This window comes from Equus caballus, chromosome 1, assembly GCF_041296265.1.
Source record: "Equus caballus isolate H_3958 breed thoroughbred chromosome 1, TB-T2T, whole genome shotgun sequence".
In the NCBI taxonomy this organism is placed as follows: Eukaryota; Metazoa; Chordata; class Mammalia; order Perissodactyla; family Equidae; genus Equus; species Equus caballus.
Genome location: NC_091684.1, coordinates 173,641,940 through 173,666,001, shown reverse-complemented (window position 1 = coordinate 173,666,001; position 24,062 = coordinate 173,641,940). Strand labels below are relative to the sequence as shown.

At 40.9% G+C, this 24,062-nt stretch overlaps 1 long non-coding RNA gene and 1 pseudogene across 1 annotated transcript; one reads left to right on the top strand and one right to left on the bottom strand.

The window, feature by feature from the left end:
- OR6J1P (olfactory receptor family 6 subfamily J member 1, pseudogene) lies at window positions 13,165-14,101 on the top strand (annotated as a pseudogene).
- LOC111768709 (uncharacterized) lies at window positions 17,939-18,925 on the bottom strand. Its single transcript, XR_002801184.2, has 2 exons — window positions 18,760-18,925; window positions 17,939-18,225 (listed from the first exon to the last, which is right to left on the bottom strand). It is a non-coding gene; the product is annotated as an uncharacterized lncRNA (long non-coding RNA).
- Between the last annotated feature and the right edge of the window lie 5,137 nt (window positions 18,926-24,062).

The window sequence follows — 24,062 nt, the reverse complement described above, 5'->3', positions numbered from 1 at the left end:
GTGAGGTAATGGTTGAGGATCATTTTTTAAAAACACTAATATCTAATTGTTGCAACACTGTTAAAAAGACTATTTTCCCACATTGAATTACCTTTGCATCTTTGTGAAAAATCAATGGGCCATATAAATGTGATGTATTTCTAGACTCTCCACCCTGTTCTATTGAATTATGTGTCTCTCTTTATGCCAATGGCAAACCGTCTTGATTACTGTTGCTTTATAGTAAGTCTTGAAATCAGATAGCGTAAGTCCTGAAACTTTCAAACATATATTCTTCAAGAATAAACAAAATTGCATAATAGTTTAAAAACTATTAGTAATCTTTTATTTTCAACTTAAGCTTGTTTTTGTTGTGAAATCTTATACAATGGAAAATTTCCATCACATATAAAAGTAGAGAAAATAGTCTGATGATTGCCCATGTACTCATTGCCAATCTTCAAAAATGATAAATTTTTGACTAAACTTGTTTCATCCATATGTTCTCCCCCACTGGATTATTTTGATGTGTATACCAGACATCATATAATTCCATCTATAAATATTCAGTGTGTATCTCTAAAAGCTAAGAACTTTTTTTCAAAAATCACAACCACAACACTATTATGACATCCGAAATTTAACAATAATTTCTTAATATTTATATTAATAACATATATTAATATGTGATAATAATACATATAATCTAATATAGCATGATAAGCTTAATATATTAAATAGGCTTTCATATTCCATATCCATATTTCCATGATTATCTTGAAAAAACTTTCAACAGTTTGTTTGGATCAAGATCCCAACATATACCATACTTTGAAACTTGTTGGTGTTCTCCTAAGACTTTTAAAATCTAGAGCCTCACTCTGTCCATCTCTCTCCTTTTCCCTTACAACGTATTTGTTGCGTGAACCAGGTCGTTTGTCCTGCAGCATGCCCACCGTCTCTGCTTACTGTTTGCATGCTTGTGATGCTGTGCAACCTGTTCCTCTGCCCCTCTGTATTCCCTGAGCACTGGGTGTTCCATGTAGAGGCTTACTCACATTCGGGTTTGATTTTTGTGGCAAGAATATTTCATAATGGTTGTATTCTAATTCTTTCATACCTTCTTTATTTAGTAGCTGCAATTACAAGGAGAATATTCATCAACTATTTGGTTATCCTATCAAGATTCTTCTAAACTTTGCAGAAAAGAGTCAATGAATTCTGGTACCCAGCTTAACAATTAAAAGCCCTTTGGGCTGTTTATAGCTTCTAAAGAACCACATCTGAACTCCAAGCAGGAATCTTTAGGGACTTCACTGGAAGATCAAATTTACTGGAAGTGATTCACAAATATCATTCATGAACTATAATTATCTTCTTCACTTAGCTGTGCCTCATGACTTCTCATATTTAACTAAACCCAGTTCACTATTCTTAACAAACTTTAAGGTATTCATTTAAAATGAGTAATGAAATAACAGTAATAATTTAACAGAATGAATTACGTTTACTTATTTATTTTTAGATTGAATAGCAGGAAAACAAGAGAGAAATCTGTCACTTCTATTTGAGAACACATTTAAATTTATTCTCATTTAAATCCTTCACCCTGGTTCATTAACCAGCTGTGTTTAATTTGAAAGCTTATAAAATTAAATTTCTTATCAGAACAGAACAAGGCGTTTATAATACAGCATCTGAATTTAAAAGAGTTTTTAGGTCCAAGGAGATTATGTTTAGTGTCTTTTCATTAGAGCTGAATTTCTATAGCTACAAACTGCATTTCTAAGACTACATAATAACTAATATTCTGGATGAAATTTAGATTTTTGTACGTGCAGGAAACTGAATCTGGAACTGTGTTGTGTGAGGAGAGTGGCAAGGCTTGAGATAGGCATGTTCCAACATAGCTCCTGGCAGACAGTGTGATTCTGGGGTCAGCCTCTTCCTGGCTCAGCAGCTTCCTGCAGCAGAAATGGCAGTGGGCCAGATCACAGCAGAGGCGCTCTGACTAAGTTCCTGCAAGTTCTCCCCAGGCCCTGTTCTTCCAGCTCTGCCAGTGACTTTGTAAACCACAAAAAATCACCTTCTGCTTATACCAACTTGAGAGATTTCCATTATCTGCAACCTATTTCTCACCAATAAGAAGATGATTGATTTTTGCATATTATTTTTGTACTCAGCTAACTTAATTTATCACTTGCAATAGTTTTTCAAATAATTTTTTGGCAGTTCCCAGTAAAAATTATATAAATTTCATCTCTTTTTGGTTAATTTCTTCCTCATTTCTTTTCAATTGCACCTCAGAGTGCAGATGATAGTGAAAGTTTTTGTGTTTTTTCTGACATTAATGGGAAAGCTTCTAGTCTTTCTGCCTTGAGAATAATTCTGGCTTTGGAGATTGGAGATATGTAATGTTAAGAAGATATTTGTATTTTCCCATTTTATTAAGGATTTTCTTTTTTTTAAAAAAAATTAAGAATGCAAGTTGGTTTCTATCAAAAATTTTTTTCAACATCTGTAGAAATGATCATAAGATGTTTCTCTTTTTGCTTATTCATGTGATGAATTATATTAACAGATTTCCTAATACTGAATCATTTTGCATCTGTCGAAAAATCACACTTGGTCATGGTATATATTTTTTTTAGTGCTTTACTGGATTCTTGTTGTTAATATTTTGTGATTTGTGTATTGATATTCATAAATGGGTAGTTTTCCTTTTTTGTACAATTTTTGCTTTCTATTGTTGATATAATGCTTGCTTTGTGAAAAGAACTGGAAAATTTTCCTATATTTTTTTGTGCTTGTACTCAGTTCTGTGAAATGATCTGGGTCTGGTGATTTTTGGAGGGGCCTATGTAGGGGGTAACTCTTTAACAACTTTCTTTCTTCTATGCGATTTCTGGGCTACTTGGTATATTTAAGTTTTCCATCTTTTCTAGGATCAGTTTTGATCCATTTCATACAAGTTTTCAAATGTATGTGGGTAGATGTGAGCAAAAAAATGAAAACATACATATATAAATAATTTCTGCCGTGTCAGGTTATTTCTTCCTTTACTGGTTGGTGTGTTTGTGTTTTCTTGTTTCCCAAAAATAAGCTCACTAATGGTTAATCTATTTAGTTGATTTTCAAAAATCAGTTCTAGAATTTGCTGTACTAGTTACAAAAATTCATTACTTTCTGCTTTTCTCTTTAATTCCTTCCTCCTAGTTTTCTTGGGCTTATCTCATTTTTCTTCTTATTTTTCTGTTGTTTCCTATCCTCGATTTGTTTATTTTTATTCTTTCTTGTTTATTAAAATAAGCATTTTAGGCTATGAATTTTTCCCTGAGCATTTATTTAGCTATATTGCATAGGTGAGGTAATAATAATAACAGTGGTGAATAAATCAGCCTCTGAGGAAAGTAGATTTTACAACTGTAAGTGAATGCACACAGTCTTCTGAAAACAAACATTTTAAACACATGGTTTCTTATAACGAATATTTTTAGTTTCAATGTTACAAGATAATTATCCTTGGAACTACTTAAAAATATCTTTTGATACTGTAGGAACGCTCTTTTGTTGATTGATTTAGACATATGCTCAATTCTGTAAGCACAAGGTACAGAAAAAGTACAGACTTAACTAAATTTTTGAGTAACTGATATTAAATATTTCTTCTAACTCTTTCCTTGTCTATCTAATACGATTAAATGGTTGGTTTAGGGCTTTGTTTCTTAAAGTATTTATGCAACAGTCTACCTTTCTTTCAAGGCACTTTGTTAAATTGTTAAGCAAGGCTTTCGGCTTTTGTCTTCAGTCACAATTTCTAACCAAGATCAAATTAATGAATATGGAGCTTACATTTTTCTGATTTCAAAGTTAGAATTATTTTAATATCTCACCATTGAGTATAATCATTAATTAGGTTTCTTGTGAATATTTGAAATTTCTTCCTATTTCCTGGATATTTCATCTATCCACAGAAGTATGGATGCTTACTTAGAGATTAAAAAATTGGATCAGGTAGTGGTTTTGGGTGTTCATTCTCTGGTATTCAAAGGTCACCATTCCCTTTGATGCTTAAAATCACAAGAGTTCAAGCCGGGATCCTGATCGACAACTGAAAGTTCAGTAGTTTACTGGATCCCCTCCTGTGAAATTCCCATAGGAATGCTTACATTTTCTGCCAATTTATGCTTTTCTATACATTTGAACATTTTCATAATTAAAAAATTGGAAAAACAGATCTATTTATATAATTATAGGAGACATCTAGGAATGCTACAGAAATGATGAAAGAAGAAAGGGAAGGATCCAGGAACCGTTTAAGGAAACATTCTGCTGCCTATTCTCTCCGATCAAAGGGAAGCCACCTCACCCCACTAGGTGGCCTCCACCGTGCTGGACAGAGAGTATCTATGAAGTTCTTAAAGACAATCAAGGCAAAGCAGCATGGTCTCCTACAGAAGACTATCTTTTGTTATATCTAACCTAAATATTTCCTGCTACACACCCAAGCACTTCTGCTCTCCATGAGGAAAAACTTAAGAAGGTAACACCTGTCTGCTTATAATTCAAATGGTTCCAGAGCACCCAGTGCAGTTTATCAGAATGGTGCTCCTTCTGAGAACAAGGCAGGGAGGGGCCCCAGAGTTCACAGAGCCCATCTCTTTACTTTTCTGGGAATAAAGAGTTCGTACCAACCTGGCACTTACTTACAAAACTATGGGGCTTTCCAAAAGAAACAGTCTTCATGACATTGGTTAGGCAAATTTCTCTGACAGTAAAAAGTCATTCACGTAAAAGATTAGTTGATGCCCACTATATCCAGAACCATACCGAGAATATTCAGGCTACTGGATAGTTTCCAGAGTGCCACGCACATAACACCTCGGGGTACAGGTTCTGGATTCTGAACTGGATTTAAAACCTGACTTTCCCATTAACTCGCTGTGTAACTTTAGAAGCAAGTGCCTTATCAGTCTCTATGCCTCAGACTCCGTGGTGGATTGGTTATCGTAATGACAGCACCTAGCTCATAGGATTTGCTTGGAGCATTAGAGACAACATATGTAAAGTGCTTGAAATGGCACATAGCGAGTGCTCAATAGGATTCATTCAGCTCAGCCATAGGAAGTCCCAGGGGTCCTGCTGGATTATCCTTCATCTACATTTAGGAGTAACATCCCTAACAAGGCATTGGTATAAGCCATTCTGAGAAGACTTTGTGACTCTATGTGCATCTAGCACAGGCCTGGTGTATTGGACTGTTTTCTGGTTTCTATGGAAATTTGAAACTTGGAGCCCCAACTATTGATCCATTGAGGGAAGCCGTCCCCTCTCTGGAGTGAAGTTGTGGGGTTTCTCTGGAGAATCGTTACAACACTGTGCTAACAAGGCCCCAGCCACTTCAAATCCCTTGACTGTTGATTGCCTTAACTTTAAAACTGGAAGTTTGCTCTTTTTTTCCCCAGTTGCAGAGCACAGTAAAACTTTGGAAAAGTTTAATGAGTCTGTTTGAGGGAGTCAGGGAAAAACAGCTGGGAAGGCCCTTCCAAGGGCTGGACCAGTGGGGTTACGACCATGGGCATTGTGTGGGTGTGATGGGCGGGAGTGGACCACGTTCCAGGAGCTGCAGGATAATTCCTCCTCTGTCCCTTTCCTAGAAGTCTCTGTCTGCCCCTGACCTCTTCACCCCCCCATGCTCAATGAGCTTTCTCCAGCCATAGTGGCCTCCTTGTTCCTCAACCATATCAACTCATGTCCACCTCAGGGCTTAGGCCCCATCCCTGTAGCCTCTGCTCGGTATCACCTCCTTACATAGGCTTTTCCTGTTCATCTTATGTAAAATAGACCTCCTTTGTCATACTCTGTTCCCTTACTCTGCTTTTTTACTTTTATTCATAACACTGCCTGATATTTTATTTACATATTTATATTTGTCTATCTTCTTATGAGAAGGGAAATTCTATGAGGGCAGAGACTGACCTGTTCATTGCTGTATCCCCTATGCTTAGAACAGTGCTTGACATAGAGTAGGTGCTGAATAAATATTTTTGGATGAAAATGAGAAAGCAACACACTTCTTGCCCAGAGGAGTCTGCATAAAGCTAAGTAGCCCTGGGGTAGGGGCAAAAGGAGAGATATGAGCATCATTTTGCAGGGGTTTCAGGCATAAGATGCAGGAGTGCCTTTTGAGAAGGGGTTGTGAGGCATGAGGAGAATGTGAGGCAAGGGTGAAACATCTACCAATTCCTGTCCTCTTGGGATGATTGGTCTCTCTCTGAGAACTAGCACCAGTTAACTCAAGATGTCTTCCGCATCTTTGACTGCTCCACTGAGATGAGCTTCACATGTTCTCATCCCTGGGTCTCAAGAATGGGACCTAAAGTGACATGAAGTATGGAGGATGGATACTCAAGAATATAGACTTGCTTCCAGCCAGACAGGACCAGTCCTTGTTTAAAGCACATCGTACACCTTTATGCTTTGGCTCTGGCCATTTCTCCTAACAGAAGTGTTCTCCCTTTCCAAGTGCTACCCCCTCTTCAAGACCTAGTTCAATTCTTCTTTTGTGAAGCCTTCCCAGCCATCATGGGGAAGAGCTAATTTTCCTTCCTCTAACTCCTTTAAGTCTTACTGCTCATACATTCATGACATTTGGCTATGAAAAAATGGGACAACTCTAGCAACTAGCTGACTAACTCTGAAGTCTTTGGTTTCTCTGGTGTTCAAAGGTCACCATTCCCTTTGATGCTTAAAATCACAAGAGTTCAAGCCGGGATCCTGATCGACAACTGAAAGTTCAGTAGTTTACTGGATCCCCTCCCATGAAATTCTCATAGCATTCGCTTACATTTTCTGCCAATTCCTACCAGTTCTGCAGTTCTGCTGGTCTTCTGGCTGTCTTGTGACCAGCTTCTCCAACTGCTACTGCTTTCCATATACCTCCTCACCCAAATGCAGACAAAGGCTCCTCTGTTATCTGTCCAACTACATCAGAGACCAGCTGTAGCACCTACTAAAGCTTCATCAAAAGCTTTGGGATAATAGGAGGGAATTCTAGTGTAGAAAAGAGGGGCAGAAATTCCATAGAATGAGATACAGGAAATTATTATTCTTAGAACCCACCAGTCATATACATACATAGGGTTTTTTTTTTTCTTTTATAGTTTCCTCATTCCTCATTCTACTGCCACATTGCCACAAAACCTACCTTCTACCATGTAGTGCCTTCCCCATATCTCTCTCTGCTCAGTCCCCTGCACAGTCCAGAATCCTGATCTGTGAGGCCCAGTGAGAAGGGAAAACCCCATTTTGGCCCCAGGTTCACATTCTGTTCTGCATAGATGGATCTCTTTCCACAGTATAAGTGATCTTAATGTCATGAAGGAGATCAGTGCAGTTCAGTATGGTCTTAGGCCACTGAGGACACTATTTTGGCTTTACTGACATAAAACCATCGAAGTGTTTTCCCCAAACAAACAAACGAAAAAGCACAATCTGTTCACAAAATTGAATCAGAAAATTGCTGGTAATTTAAAAATAACTTATCCTGGCTTCTAGATGTTACATTTTCAAAAGTATTGAGGTTTAAGCTCATTAGAACACTCCAGTACATATTATATTTTTTTCTCTAAATGTATTTTATGTCTTACAGAAATCAGCAGAATAGTGAAGCATCTAGGAGGAGAATGATGGTGTCATACAAGGGGAGGCCAGGAGACTCTGTTCAACCCCTTTGAAGAGGCAAGTTGTCTCTGGGGTTGGGTGGTCACATTTTGAGAGGGAGTCACACTAACAAAAATGTACTTGAATGATGGACATTTCAGAATGACATTATTAATTTGCATGAGAAATAGGACTGCTAGACCAGAAATGCTCAGCTCAGCGCATTCACTCCCTTTGCCCTCTTCCTCCTAGTCTGAACTACTTGCTGAGCTCTCTTTGACTTTTCGTGAAAGAAAAGTGTTTTTCCATCTTAGTCAGTGGATGTTTAGTCTGGAGAAGTCTTGGGAAGCAGATAGTACTTTGGAAAGATAAACATTCCTCTCTAGTCATTCTGCCTGTCAGGGGATAGGCAGTGATCTGCCAACCAGATGAGCTCAAAGTCATCCAAAAGAGCAGGGGTAGCCAATCCCTGGATAGAATCATCCTTCCTGGCACAGAGCTCCTGGAAGTAGGGACAATGGCAACCATGAGGTGTGCTTCCCTCCTCTGCCACCAGGAGTCTGCCATGAGCTGGAGAGGAAGGCAAGTCACCAACACAGCAAAGGTTCTGCAAGTGCTTGGGGCACTTGGCGACAACTTAGAAATGAGGGAAATGGATGGTCCCAAGTCAGTGATTCTTAACCTTTTTTGAGTCATAAAGTCATTTGAGAATTTGACTCTTCCCACCTCCCTCTCAATCTACATAGACACACTCTTTTGCATATAACTTAAGGAATTTCCCAGAACACCCTGAAGTTCATCTATGAACCTTCTGCTTTAGACTATAAACTCCTGGAGAGCAAGGACTGGCCTTGTTCTCTGATGTGTGTCTAGTGCCTACTAAAAGTGTCTGAGATATAAGTGTCAAGAGCAGAGGCAAACTTGCACTTGCCTGGCAGAGGCCAGGCCAGGTGTGCAAATGTCTGTGGCGTCAGTGTCTCAAGAGGCTTTGATAGTGACATCCCTATCACTATTCTTGGCATTTAAAGCCAGAGCTGATGCACTGTGAGCTCTTCACTTTTCTAACCCCCTGGTCCTGACCTAGTCTGGTGATCTGAGACATGTAGGGTCAATGGTAGTTGCAAGGAAGAGATGAGAAGTGACATTTTGAGGGTTCTCACATTGCTATCTAGTTTTTGCTGTGGATTTCCTATCAATTTATTCTAAATGCTTTTCTGAAGTCAATCATTTGGTTATTTACGTGAGTTGCATTTACTGAGCATTTTAGGGTCTACTGTGTTCCAGGAGGATACTTGATAGCTGCTAACATCCTTGAATCTAAATGAGGATCAGAATTCCAGTCCCTTTTTAACACCTGGTAAAGTCGTTATTTTAAATGCAAATTGGTATATGCAAATAGATATGAGGGGGCACTTCTCACCTTTGTTTGCTGCAGAATTCAAGGCACTAATGTGAGTGGATGCTGTGAGGAGTGCGCTCAGGGAGCATGCCAATGGTGCGAGGCTGGGGATTGGTGTTATCTACTCTTCCAAGCTGCACTGGATCCCCAACTCTTGCCCAGCCAAAATATGCTGCTGGTCTAGGTTAGTAATAGACATTTTGTCTTATTTTTTTTAATTGTCCAATGACTTTTTCTTCATTCTTATTCTTTATAACCTCTCCATAATATTTGGCACTGTTGACACTCCTACCGTCTTGGATTTCTCCTCCCCTGCATGATTCTGTTTCTGATGGTTTGCCTTCTGACTACTCCTCTTGTTCCCCATGGTGAATCCTTCTCCTGCCTTTTAACTGAAGGCCTTCGCTGAGGCTCATCCTTTTTTTCTCCTCCTTATACCCTTCTCCAGAGTATACGGTTCCACGTCCACTTGTTCACTCACTTCAAAATTAGACAGACATCTAGATGAGCTGGGAGGGGTTCATTCCACCTGTCAGATCCTGCAGGTCTAATGTGGAGCTCATTGTGGCTTTTGGTCAAGATAATTACTGCAGAAGATCCTAGGTGGCAGCAAAGCCCAGGTGAGCAGACCTGACATACAGAGGTGGCGCGAGGCGTCCCCAGTTGAGGTGAGTGCAGAGCAGCCAGCCATTCAGCTTTTCTGGGCTCTCTAGAGGGGATGTATCTTTGCCTTCATTAAACTTCTTGATATTTCTGATACAAGGGAGTGATTTTCCACTGAGTGCGGTAAAAATTTCTGAAAAAACATATTTTGAGAGTTAAATGATTGTCTTGCACCCTCATCTTACCATTTCCAGATTTGGTGACGAAGCCCAGGTTCACCCTTTGTATCATTCTTCTTGCTTTCATAAACTTTGAGTGTATCTGCTCTTAGTAATTTTCATGTGTGTGCGTATATGTGTATGAGCAAGTGTGTCTGCCATGCCCAGGGGTCAGAGCTTCTCCCTCGGGCCATGACCTTTCCTCCTTCCACGTTCTTTCTTCAAGATCCTTGGCAACGATCCATGCAAAACATGGATGAAGCTTGAACACATTATGGTAAGTGAAAGAAGCCAGATGCAAAGGACCACATATTATATGATCCATTTATATGAAATGTCTAGAATAGGCAAATCCGCAGACACAGAAAGTAGATTAATAGCTGTCAGAGTTTGGAGGGGGTTGATAAAAAACGTTCTTAAATTGATTGTGGTGATGAATACACAACTCTGTGAATATACCAAAAGCTATTGATTTGTACACTTTAAATGAGTGGATAGTATGGTATGTGAATTATGTCTCAAGAAAGCTTTTAAAAAAGAAAAGGTCCTTGTGCAATACAGACAGAGTAAGTTGACTGGAATGGCATCCACATGACATAACTCCACTGAGGTGGGGGCAGGTCTGGGGACAGACTCCAGAATCTTTGGTTTGCTCTCTAGACTAATAGCCCAGAGCAAAGATCCTATGAAAGAAATTTTGCTCTCGTTTAATTTTTCCTCCATTTCTGTGATTTCCCTGAACTCAGGTTCCTTCATAATCTCTTTAAGATCAAGAGCTATTCAAGGGCAAGTACTTTCCTATTGTCTTCGAAGAAAATAAAGATTCCTTGGAGTCCTACCCTCAAGTAATAACCATTCTTAACAGTTTGGCATATTCCCTTTCTATCTTCTTTACATACACATGTTTATATTTTCTTTATTATCTTTTTAAGTATCAATTTTGATATATATCAAAGAATACATTTAAAATTTACCTAAATCTAGGGGCTGGCCCCGTGGCCGAGTGGTTAAGTTTGCGCGCTCTGCTGCAGGCGGCCCAGTGTTTCGTTGGTTCGAATCCTGGGCGAGGACACAGCACTGCTCATCAAACCACGCTGAGGCAGCGTCCCGTATGCCACAACTAGAAGGACTCACAACGAAGAATATACAACTATGTACCAGGGGGCTTCGGGGAGAAAAAGAAAAAAAAAAAAAATCTTTAAAAAAAAAATTTACCTAAATCTAAATTATAAAGCTTGATAATATATTGAACACCATTAAGCCAATTACCCAAATCCAAAACTGATAATTTCTAATATGGATTCATCTCCTAGCCCACGCCCTGCCTTCTCACCCCAGAGGTAATTTTGCGGTTATCATTTCCTTCCCTTTTAAAATCATGTTTTATTGCACTTGTAAAATGCCTGTACAATATATTATTTAGTTTTGTTTGTTTTTAAGTTTAAATTTTATAAATCTTGTTGTGTGTAGTACTCTGGGAATGCCTTTTTTCTAACCTTTCTAAGATTCATCCTTACTGTTGATTGAGCTGTAGTTCATTTATCTTATTGCTGTAGAATATTCCATTCTGTGGTCATATCACTATTTATTTGTTCTTCTGCCTTTGGACATTGATCTGCCTTTCTTTCCTTCTTTCCTCCCTCCCTCCCTCTGTCTGTCTTTCTTTTTTTCGTGAACATTCTTGTTCGTCTTCTGGTGCATATGTGCAAGTTTCTCTACCTAGGAGTACAATTATTGGGTCACTGAACATATGAATGGTCACCTTTACAAGGTAATGACAAATTATTTTCCAAAGCAATTATATAAATTTACACTCCCACTGGCAGCATAGAAGAATTTCTATCAATCCACATTCTCTCCAACAATTCTTATTGCCGTATTTCTATTGTTTCACAATATAGTGTTTATAAAATATCTTGTTATTGTCTTAATTTGCATTTCCCTAATTACTAATGAGATCAAGCGCCTTTTTGTACATTTATTGGCTATATTTCTTTCCTCTTTAGTGGAATTCAGGTCAAATGTGTGGTCCATTTTTGTAGTGGATTGCTTATCTATTTCTTATGGCTTTTAAGACTCAATATATTACTTATATATTGTGATACTAAACATTTGTCCATTGTCTGTGTCACAGATATGTTCTCCCTGTTTGTGATTTGTCTTTAACTTTATTTGGGGGTTCTTTTAATAAACAGAAATTCTTAATTTTAATGTAGCTTAATTTATCAATATTTTCTTTTTCACTTAGCACTCTCCTGATCTTCTTTAATAAGTTCTTTTCTACCCTGAGGCCAAAAACAACATTCTCTTCTCTTTCCTTCTAAAAGTTTTGATTTTTACATTTAATTTTTTTGTCCATCTGGAATGGATCTTAGTGTCTGATATGAAGTAGGGAATCCAATTGTACTTTTTCCCCTTACACACAACCAGGAGGACCAGCTTCCTCTCGCCCCTGACATGTATCACCGTTCCGTATTTGTGTGGGTCTGTTTCTTGGCTCTCCATTTTGTTCCAAAGGTCATTTTGTGTATATTTGTGCCAATACCATCTTGCCTCAGTCACTGTAGTTTTATTAGTCTTGATATCTGCTATGGCAAGTCACCCCACTGTCTTCTTCTTCACCAATGTCTTGACTATTCTAGAACCTTGGCTAATTTACATTTTACCCCCAAATGGGGTCATATTACTACTATTTTATAACTTGCTTTAAAAAACTTAATAATGTATCATGAATATATTGTCATCACATATTATTGTAAAATATAGTTTTTAACGACTGTATGATATGCTGTTGTTTAGATGTACCATAATTTATTTATTCCATCCTCCATTTTTGGGTATTTAGATATTGGATATTTTGCCAAATTTTCATTACTATAAGCAATTCTGTAGTGAATGTTCTTGTGGCAAAATCTTTTTAACATATCCATGACTATTTCCTCAGGATGGAAGTAGAATTTCTGAGTCTAAAGTTTTGCTCAATTTTAAGGTTTTTTGTAAAAATTGCTAAATTATTTTTTAGAAAACTCACAAGAACTGTGTGACAGCGTAGGTCTCAAGGCAGGCACCCTTGCTAACGGTAAACATTATAATTTAAAAAAAATTCTGACTTGATGGGCAAATAATTTAAAACAAGTTAAATTTGGATTACATATCTAATTTGGATTAACCCATTCTATGTTCATATTCTTCTAATGAACAGACATGGGGCTTCATACACTGAACACTCCTCGGTACTATCTCTCTTTGTTTCGTTGGGGGAACTGAGCCAGGCCCCCCAAGCCCATGGAGAGTCAGACTGCGATGGTGTCGGAGTTTATTTTGCTGGGATTTCCTCTCAGCAGGTGGGTGGAGTGCTGTTTCTGGTGCTGCTACTGCCCACGTTCCTGCTGACGCTCCTGGGGAGCCTGCTCATCATCTCCATTGTGTTGTCCTACTCCCGCCTCCACACCCCCATGTACTTCTTCCTGTGCAACCTCTCTGTCCTGGACATCCTCTTCACCTCAGTCATTTCTCCGCAAGTGTTGGCCAACTTAGTATCTGAAGATAAAACCATCTCTTTTGCAGGATGTGTCACCCAATGTTATTTCTATTTCTTTCTGGGCACTGTAGAGTTTCTTCTGCTGACAGTCATGTTGTATGATTGCTATGCTGCCATCTGCTACCTTCTATGGTACAGCATCATTATGAGACCTCCTGTCTGCATTGGGACCATTGTGTTCTCTTGGGTGGGAGGCTTCCTATCTGTGATCTTTCCAACCATCCTCATCTCCCAGCTGCCCTTCTGTGACTCCAACATCATTAACCACTTCTTTCGTGACAGCGGATCCTTGCTGGCCCTGTCCTGTGCAGACACCACTGCCATTGAGCTGATGGATTTTATACTTTCATCCACAGCCATCCTCTGCTGTATAGTTCTTGTAGCCTATTCCTATATGTTCGTCATTTGACAATAGTGTGTATTCCTCCTCCAATTGGAAGGAAGAAGGGTTTTAACACTTGTGCTTCTCACCTGACTATTGTCGTGATTTCTGATGGCATCACAGTGTTTATCTATGTGACTCCGTCCCAGAAAGAATATCTCGAGATCAACAAGGTCCCTTCAGTACTGAGCAGTGTTGTGGCTCCATTCCTTAACCCTTTTATATATACTCTGAGGAATGACGCAGCGTTGGGGGTCCTCAGGGATGTGTGGGTCAGGGTTCAAGAAGTTTTAGAAAAGAGGATGAGGACAGTGCTGAAGAGCAGATTGTCCTCTAACAAAGACCACTTATGAGAGGCCAGTCCCCCCCCTCTTCACCAACGTGTATCCATAATACAAATCCCCGGTATTAGAAAGAGAGGACTTGCCTTAGCACATGGGATCGTGAATGATCTACAGTGGAAAGAAGACTGAGCTTGGAGACAGGGTCATGGACTATGGCCTTGGTTCTAACTTTAACCCTGTGGCTACAGCTGTGTCACTGTGTCACCAGCGACTCTAGCCCTCAGTATTCTCATCTGAAGTGCGGCAGGGCTGGACGTGATGATCTCTGAGTCTCATCCGCACTGAATATTCTAAGAATTGCAGAAGGGCTGTGCAGCATGTGTCTTATTGAATTCCCAACATGTTTGGCCCCATTTCCTCGTGGATCCGAACACAACTCTCCCATCAGCTTGGCACAAAGTCCTTCCTGGTCCCCTCTACATGGACCCTCTTTCCTTCCATCGTCCCTAGGGATCTTTCTAGGAATAATCTTCTTTATCCTCTGATCCACTGTCATATCGTATAATTCACTGTTTTTCTTCAGTGGACAAATGTAACGATTGTGGTGGATATATGTAGTCTGTGTTATTTAATAATACTGCTTCCTATAATAGAACACGTTCATAATATGCAAAATGCTCACATTTTTATGTAAGACATGGCCTTGTTCCTCAGCCTCCAACTGATGGATGCCTGGCCAGTGACCTATGACCTCTGTGGCTTTGCTGGTTTATATCTATAAACTATGCAAACAAATGTTTCATTTTTAAGAGTTTGAACTAAGAGATGCAGAGACTGTAGTAGACAATGGTGATGCTCCCCCTGGAAGCTCAAGTAGGCTTGATGGTTGGAATGGCCATTTTAGGGACTGTGTACAAGCTGCTGAGAAATGAGAGGAAACCAGTCTGTCTATCAAAAAGAATGAAGTTGGTGTATAGAGAAAAATAGAGAAGAGATAGATGAGTGCCACTCAGCTGCAGAGCCACACATGAAGGGCCCTCCTCTCTAGTGACTTCCCAGGCAGGAAGCTGGCAGTGTTTTATTTCCTATTCCTGCATTTGACGAGGTTTTTCTGTACCCATAAATCAAATCCTTTTTTATAGAGCTATTTTGAGAAGGCAGCCAGTCCTGGTGGTCTAGTGGTTAAGATTTGGCGCTCTCACTGCCAGAGCCCAGGTTCATTTCCTGGTCAGGGAACCACACCACCTCTCTGTCGGTTATCATACTGTGGCAGCTGTATGTTGCTGTGGTGCTGAAAGCTATGCCACCAATATTTCGAATACCAGCAGGGTCACCTACAATAGAGAGGTTTCAGCAGAGCTTCCAGAGTAAGACATACTAGGAAAAAGGACCTGGCCACCCACCTCTGAAAAAATTGGCCATGAAAACCCTACGAATAGCAGAGGAGCATTGTCTGATATAGCGCTGGAAGATGAGAGGATGGTACAAAAAGATCGGGCAGGGTTCTGCTCTGCTGTACACAGGGTCACCAGGAGTAGGAGTCGACTAGAGGGTACTAATAATGACATATTTTGAGAAGGTGTTCATTTCTCATGACCTAAAAGCAGCTTGACTACAAAGCTCTCTCCCTGCACAAAGGGTAGCCCCTCCCCTTTTCTAGAAAGGGGAGGAACTAGAAAGATGTCTCTTTTCAACTGAACTCTTAGTCTGAGTTCTTGATACCCAAATACTGCCTGAGATCCTTGACTGGCACCATCTAGGCCTATGGTTCAGGTCAGTGCAAGCCAAACTTTTCAATGTCATCAGAAGGGCTGAGGTTTCCTTTCCTGTCCTCCTTGCCTCTAGTACTGCAGCATCCACTTTGCCTGAATTAACACCTGTGCTCCACTTGGAACTGGTCAGAAGGACATACACACACCTAAGGAAATTCTGTGGGTGCTGTGGAAGTAAACAAAGACCACCCAAATGAGAACGGAGGCTATTTATCCAGAGCTGGTGCTAGCAAGGGAGTCAGCCATCATCACTTGGGTTTGAGAGAGACTACAAAAGTAGGAAGGGATTTGGAAAGCTTTATACAAGAGAAGAAGGTAAGGTGCTGTGATAGGAGGTTTGAGGCATGAGGAAGCTGGAGGCAGGCTAACTAGAAGAGGGGCATCTATTGTGACTGGTTTGGGGAGCATATTTGGCTTTCTCTGATTAGTCCTGAGTTGGAAAGAAGTTGGTGAGGGGATGGGGGTGCAAAAACTAGGGAAGTTGGCAGGGCTGACCACGTCCTGACCGTCTGGGCTGACTGCTGCAGAGGTTGTGGGTTGGTTTCCCTGCCTGGTTGCCTCTGAGTTTGTGGGTCAGAGTTCTACTGCCATATATGGTCTGGCTGTTGTCCATTTGTCTATTCAGTGTCTCAGTTCTTATAGCATTGAAGGTTCTTATAACATTTAAAAATTTAAGCACATGGACAATCCTCCTAAAGCAGAGAACCAGAGTAATGGGTGGTGAAAGGTGAGCTCAGGTAAGCAGAGGTTAGTTGGGGGTTAGCAGACCAGGAGTGCGAGCTGCAGAAACCGAGGAGGTCTTGCATGTGCTGAAGACCCTGCTTCTTTGAGTGGACCCAAGCTCCAAGATTCAGGCCCTTTGACTGGTAGGGCCTGCCCAGGCACACTTGGTCCTAGAGGCAGCTTACTGTTGTGGTACATCTGGCAAAGCAGTTAAGGCTCTGAGGCCAGTCTTCCATGAGATTAAAGACACAGAGCAGGCGTGCAGGGGCAGGTTAGTGGAGAGAAGGAAGCCGGGGTTCCTCAGGTCGCTGAGGGGGCCTCAGAACCACATCCCCTCTGCTGGAAATGTTTCACTTAAAACATTTGGGGATTCACGACCCCTCGGTTGTCCTTTTCTTCTAGCCCCATGAATTCTTTAAACCACTCAGCAGAAGTTTCTGGGTTTGGATTTAAAAGCAGCAACACATTTCCAAGTTCCCACGGAGAACCTCGAACAAGCATTTCCATTCTCAGCCCACAGAAAACACTTCCTCCTTCTAGGCCTCTTCGTTCTTTGTGCGGTTGGTGTGCTTGTCTGTCTGTCTTCCCCAAGAGACAGCAAACACCGCAAAGGGCAGAACACTGGGGGTTGTTCATTGTTGGGTCCCCTACCCTTTTTCTCCCAGGAAACTGCATCAGTGTTTCTCACACTAGATACGCTCACTATTTACTAAATAAAGTGAAAATGTATGCAGTTTAGCAGTAGTCCTTTTTTAAAATGCAAATGTTAGCTTGGAGCTGGGTTGGGCCAATGTAACAGTTCAGCCCGTCAGTTAGGAGATGTGTAAAGAAAGGAGAGGGAGGAAGCCTGAGGGCACTGGGAGGGCCCCCTGGTGGTGGTGGTGGTGGAGGAGGTCAGGAAATGATAATGGGTTCAGATATGGGGATGAGGGCCAACAAAGAGTTTTTCTGCCTGAAAACTTTGCCTTGACCGGTCTGTACTTGCTCCCACTTTTACACCCATTCCATTTCCAAGGCCAAATGGGAAGCGCTTTTCCCTTCCCTGAGAAGACAGAGCCTTAAAGGTGGCCCGTCGTCTGGTCCTAGAAAGCCTGGGGCTAGGGGAAGTGTGTCCAGTTGGTCTCAGCAGATTTCTCTGGTCTGTGATGTGACTTCCTTTTCCTAATGCATCTGTGGCCCCCACACCCCCATTTGCCTGCGGCCTCCGTTAACCCTCCCACAAGCCCCAGAGGGCTGCTCCAGGCTGCAGCAGGCAGAACCTGGGGGGTCCCCAGGCCTCCAAAGGTATATGAGGCCCTTGGACTCTCGGCAGCTGTTGGGGAGATATCATTGAAAACAAAATCCCCTGCCAACCCAAAATAGCTCTCCACAAAGGTAGAAGAGAAAGAAAACAACTTTACTACGGAGTAAGACTTAAATCAGAATGTGCTGGGGCCGGCCCTGTGGCTGAGTGGTTAAGTTGGCGCGCTCTGCTGAGGTGGCCCAGGGTTTCGCCAGTTCGGATTCTGGGCACAGACATGGCAGCGCTCATCAGGCCACGCTGAGGTGGTGTCCCACATGCCACAGCTAGAAGGACCCACAATTAAAATACACAACTACTTATGGGGATTTGGGGAGAAAAAGCAAAAAAAAAAAAAGAATGTGATGAACAGCACAGCAGTCCTGTAAATAGATTACAAAGACAGAAAGAAGTCTCACCTTCTTATATAGCCAAACAGATACAACAAATTACATACATTTTGTCAAGATAAATAAGTAGTCCTCAAGTAAGAGGACTTGACAACACCATTTGTCACACATAGTTCATCATAGTTCATCACTTGGTAATTGGAGTGACCATTTGTTAGCTAACTGGCTTTATCCAAAGGAAAAATAAACTTCTCGAATCTTTATGAGAGAGGTAGTTTGGGAGCTAGGCGTCCACTCAAGTTAGATTCCCACCATCCTGCAGACACTGGGAGCTAGGAACGCTACCTGCCTTGGGGTTACATTTCAAAGAGATGGTTCGCAGGTTCTTAAGAAAGACCTCTGGGTCACAAAGCTGTCCAGAGGCTTAGTTAGCTTTTAAAAAGATTTATATGCATTTCAAAGAACTTACAGAGAAAGAATTTACAAGTTTTTCAAGTAAATGTCTAAGAAAAGGGAGACATAGAAGTCTCTTCTCTTATTTTCAACACAGAGAATTAAGCCTCTTACCTCTTTTTTTGTATCTGCTCTTGCACAGCTAGCCCTCTGGGAGCCCCGCCGGAAGTGCTGGTTGCTGCTACATGCTTTGTCAGTCAGAGGTAAATGTCTGTGCTGGACCACCCACGAAGCAAGGCAAGCAGACTTGATTCCTGCCTGAGGGAGCTCACCCCTAAAACTGACATCATGGACATAAATCAAAATTAGGATCACCTTTGACTGGAGAGCTTCTTGTTTTTAATCTTTAATTATAAAAATACACATTGGTTGTAAAATTTCAGCCAGAACAGAAGTGTATAAAATAAAACATGAGAGTCCTACCAGCCAATCCCACTCTCCAGCACCAAACATTTTTATGCTTATAAAACAGATATGTCATGGGACCGGCCCAGTGGCGCAGCAGTTGAAGTTCGCACGTTCCGCTTCCACAGCCTGGGTTCGTGGGTTTGGATCCCAGGTGTGGACATAGCACCACTTGGCAGGCCATGCTGTGGTAGGCGTCCCACATATAAAGTAGAGGAAGATGTGCACGGATGTTAGCTCAGGGCCAGGCTTCCTCAGCAAAAACAGGAGGATTGGCGGCAGATGTTAGCTCAGGGCTAATCTTCCTCAAAAAACAAAACAAAACAAAACATATATGTCTTTCTTCACATACACGTAGCTTTTGTTTTAGAAAAGTCGGATGGTATTATATGAGTTGTCTGCAACTTGATACTTTAAAATATCTTTCCATGTCACTACCTATAAACACAGTTTATTTTTAGATGTCGCTTTTATAACCAATGGACATTGAGATTTCTAGCATTTTGTTAATGGTGCTAAAATTTATTAGCATAAATTCTTACGATTAGGACTTATGGCTCATAGTATGTGCCCATTTTAAATTTCAGTACTAGATTATTTTGGTGGTCTGCCAGATTGCCTACAAAAATCTAGTAACAATTTCCTCTCCCACCAACATTGTGTGAAAATGTCCATCTTCCTCACCACTGGCATTACAAGATATTGCCAATCTTACAAATTTGTGTCAATTCTACATGTAAAAAATAGTATTGTTATTTTCCATTTCTTCTATAAGTAGTGAGATTGAGTATCTTCATATGTTCGTTGGTTATCTGTATATCTTCTGTAAATTGCTTATTCATATTTTTGGCCCTGTACGTCAAGATAAAACATTTATTTTTCTGCTGGATTGCTTCCCCGTTTTCTGGTTGCTTGGTATAAGCTTTTTTTCATTGCTTATCAAAAGCCTTAATATTTTGCATACCCTTCGATGCTGGAATTTTACATCTGGGAAGGAAATCATTGGTTAAGTGGGCAAAAATGAATGTACAGAGTGCTTAACACACTGTTTATGATAGAAAAACATTTGAAGGGATTCTAAAGTCCAAAAATAGAAAATTGGATCAATATATTATGGCAAATCTACACAATGGAATACAGTTAAGAATAGTGATATATTTCTTATATTCTATATTTATTAATGTAGAAAGAGGTTTATAGCAATGAAGTTTTAAAAAAATTCATGAAGTGCTTTGTCAGTATGCTTTAATTCTGGTAAATATATATTTACCTGTAACAACATATATGTGTGTATCTTTATGTATATACGTACGTGTCTATATATTCTGAGAATACATGTATACACATACATATATACATACATATGTATATATTAAAAATATTTAAGGTGGTTATTTTTGAGTAGTGTAAGTCTGGGTGGCTTTTAAAAAGTTCTTTTTCCTCATTTTTTTATATTGAAAATATTTTGTTTACGTAAGCAAAGGAGAAATGCCTCAGCATTGAACCTCCCGGAGCTCCGATCGGGGAGCAGTGGGACCAGTGAGTCGCGTCACCAATGCTGGGAGTCAGACCTAACATCGCGTTAGGTTTTTTGGCAGCTTCATCCTTTATTGCTTCAAACTGAGCTTCCGGTCCACCAAAACCTTCATATCGGTTTAACGTTTTCACAAGGACTGTCCTTGCTTTACTTGTTTGGTTCATTTTTTAGTGTAAGAGACTTGCTGTTCATCTCTGCTCGTAGTTTGATCCTGTCAGAAGGCAGCCGGTGAGCTGTGTTCTGATTGGTGAAGCCTCTTTTCTTCCTCAGCAGGAGCCTTTCGGATAAAACCAATGGAAATTCACCTTTGAGAACTCGCTGTCCCTTAAAAGCCCCGTAGGTAATTTTCCTTGGAACATTTTCAAATCTGACTTCTTGGAATCTATGAAAACTATGTCTGACCATCCTTCTGCAGTAATCTAGTAAGTGAAATTGTCAGCTGAGCAAGAATTTCCTAGGTGCTCTGCCTCCAGCAGAAGGAGACTTATCTTGCCTTGGATTAGTTTTGCAATCTGAATTTAAACAGCATCATCCATGTCCTCCACTTATCTTAGCATCTGTTCTCTACTCCTACCTGGTTTTATTTTCCTGTTTGTTTCTTCTTTCATCCCTATCCATATGCTTCCATTTTCAGTTTTTTTATTTTTGAATATATCTCTCCATTTATTTGTCTTTTTTTTTTTTTTTGAGGAAGATTAGCCCTGAGCTAACTACTGCCAATCCTCCTTTCTGCTGAGGAAGACTGGTCCTGAGCTAACATCCGTGCCCATCTTCCTCTACTTTATATGTAGGACGCCTATCACAGCATGGCTTGCCAAGCAGTGCCATGTCCGCACCCGGGATCCAAACTGGCGAACCCCAGGCCACTGAGAAGCAGAACGCGCACACTTAGCCACTGTGCCACCGGGCTGGCCCCATTTTCAGTTTTGTGATTTCCTTTTTGACATATACACTACTGTTGAAACTTTAATTAGATCTGCTTCCTCTGAACTATCTTCCCACGGTCATACTCTAGTCATGAGTTCCACGTCATTGATCTTCTTGTGATAAAATTCAAGATCCTGTCCCATTCTAGTCTTCTATAATGCATCATTTTCAGACTTTAGGGTTTTACTAAAATTAATTAAAATTACAAGGAAAAAAATCCCTGAAATTGATATGTTTGGCAATAAGAAATGATATTTCCTCCTACTCCCAAACAATCTTAGAATATCAGCATCTTTTCATAAAAGAACAATAGTTTAATCCTGAAAAAGTTAGAAAGGACATAATTTCAGAATTTGAAGATATTATTTATTTCATCATAGACCATGAATACTTAGTCTTGGACCACCTCCAGTTGCAGAGCTGTGTAGGAAACCATTGCTACCATACATGGTTTTGTAGTTTTTTTGAGGAAGATTAGCCCTGATCTAACATCTGCTGCCAATCCTCCTCTTCCTGCTGAAGACGACTGGCCCTGAGCCAACATCCATGCCCATCTTCCTCTCCTTTATATGTGGGACGCCTACCACAGCATGGCTTGCCAAGCAGTGCCATGTCTGCACCCGGGATCCGAACTGGTGAACCCCGGGCCGCCGAAGCGGAACATCCGAACTTAACTGCTGTGCCACCAGGCCGGCCCCTGTTTTGTAGTTTTATTTGGAGGCTTTTCCTTGAAAATTTTAGAAGTACATGATGCCCATATTTTGTGTTAGTTACTTCATAGCTTATAGGAGACCCCAAAATCTTCTGTCACAAGTCACAAGCCCTCCCCCAAATCCTGTTCTTTGACACTACATTAGCTGTCAGGTGTTCAGCCTCATGCTCTTTCTTTTCCAAAGTCAGACTCTTCAAACAGAGGAGATGAAGGATCACCTGCAACCCCAAGTCCTTCGGAGTCCTCTTCAGTCACTAGCATATCCCAGGTTTCTTCTGGTTGTATAATTTTAGTTGATGCTCATAGGTGTCAACTAAAATATGAGGTTGCCAAATTATAACAAACTCTACATCAGGCCTCAGAACACACTCAAGGAAGGAGCATCTAGACATTATCAAGACCAGGTCAACACAGGGCTCCTTGTATCCCTTTACAAAGAGCCACCAATCAAGAGAACCGGGTCTCATCTTCCTGGGTTTCAGGGAGGGCTCTGTGCATCTGTTGGCATCAGTGAATCCTCCTTAGTATTCTGTCTAGGAACATTTCATTCTCACAAAAGTGTCAGGCTGGGATTGTCTTTCCTCCTCAACCCTAGTGAAGAGCGATGTTTAGTAGGCTAAAGACAAAGACTTTTCTGGCATAATAATGCTGAACTTACGATGTGAAAAACAGTCATTATTAGCAAGTGAGGAGATGGTTTGTCTTGAGCTATTTCACCTGGATGGGGTTGGGACTAACCCTCAAAATCTCAAGTGTCTCGCTTGCTTCTGCAAGACAGACCAGGACCCTGAGGGAGGGGAGAGGAAGGGGGGCAGACCAGAGAAAGAGGACCCTGTATGAATTGAAATGTCATATGATGAGAAAAGTGAAGTTTTGCACAATTCATTGGACATTGTATTTGTTTTCAGCTAATATGATTATTTGCTATCTGGTCACAAACTGTACCTGCAGTTGTGGGCTTACAGCGTAATGTGTCAGAGTGGAGAGAGGTAGTCGTCAAGATTTCACCACCCTTTTGGCAGTGAATCCAGACTGCATTTTTAGCACACATATTTTGGTGTCTATTCCAAGGAGGAAGTTAAATTTAGCACATTTCCTGCTAGCCACTGAACAGCACAAGACCATCCCGGTCTTGGGTTATTCACAGCCCTTTATGTCTATCTGTGGAATCTCTCCTTGTAAACTGCTAGGACTTTGAGGAGCTTGAGTTTATGGTGTGAACTGTTATCACAAATCCTTAGAATTCACCAGGAACGATGTCAATTGGGTGGTATGTTCATAGTGATTTCTTAGTCCCGGCCCTGGGAATGTTAGGAATGTCCCAGTCAGATGGAGTGGGTGTAAGAGTGTGTGTGTGTGTGTGTGCCACCATGCATCCATGTGGGCCTGGTAGTGTAAACAGAGCACTCTCTGTGACTTGCCTCAGATTCTTTTTGCATCTGCTCCTGAGGAAAGTGTTTGCATTGTGTGGGGTTTGGGAAAATCAGATCAGAATGTCGTGCAGCCTTCCAAAGAGAAGTGGTTCTGGAGCAAGCAGGAGATAAACTTTTGGGCCATAGGCCCTACTTCTCCACATGGGCCTTCTGGGTCAAGTGGCAGAGAGACAGGATCCCGTAGACGAGTGCCTGTAGACAGAGGGCATCAGAATCTTCTAGGGAATGTGTTTTAAATGCTGATGTCATGGTCAGACTCCATCCAGATTTACTGAATCAAACTCTGGGGAATACCGCCCAGGAATCAGTATTTTAAAAATACCCCAGGTTGTTGTGTTATGTGAGCAGGTTTGGAGCCTTTCTCCAAGGGGGTGGTAGCGTCACTCAGTGTTGACATCAAGTC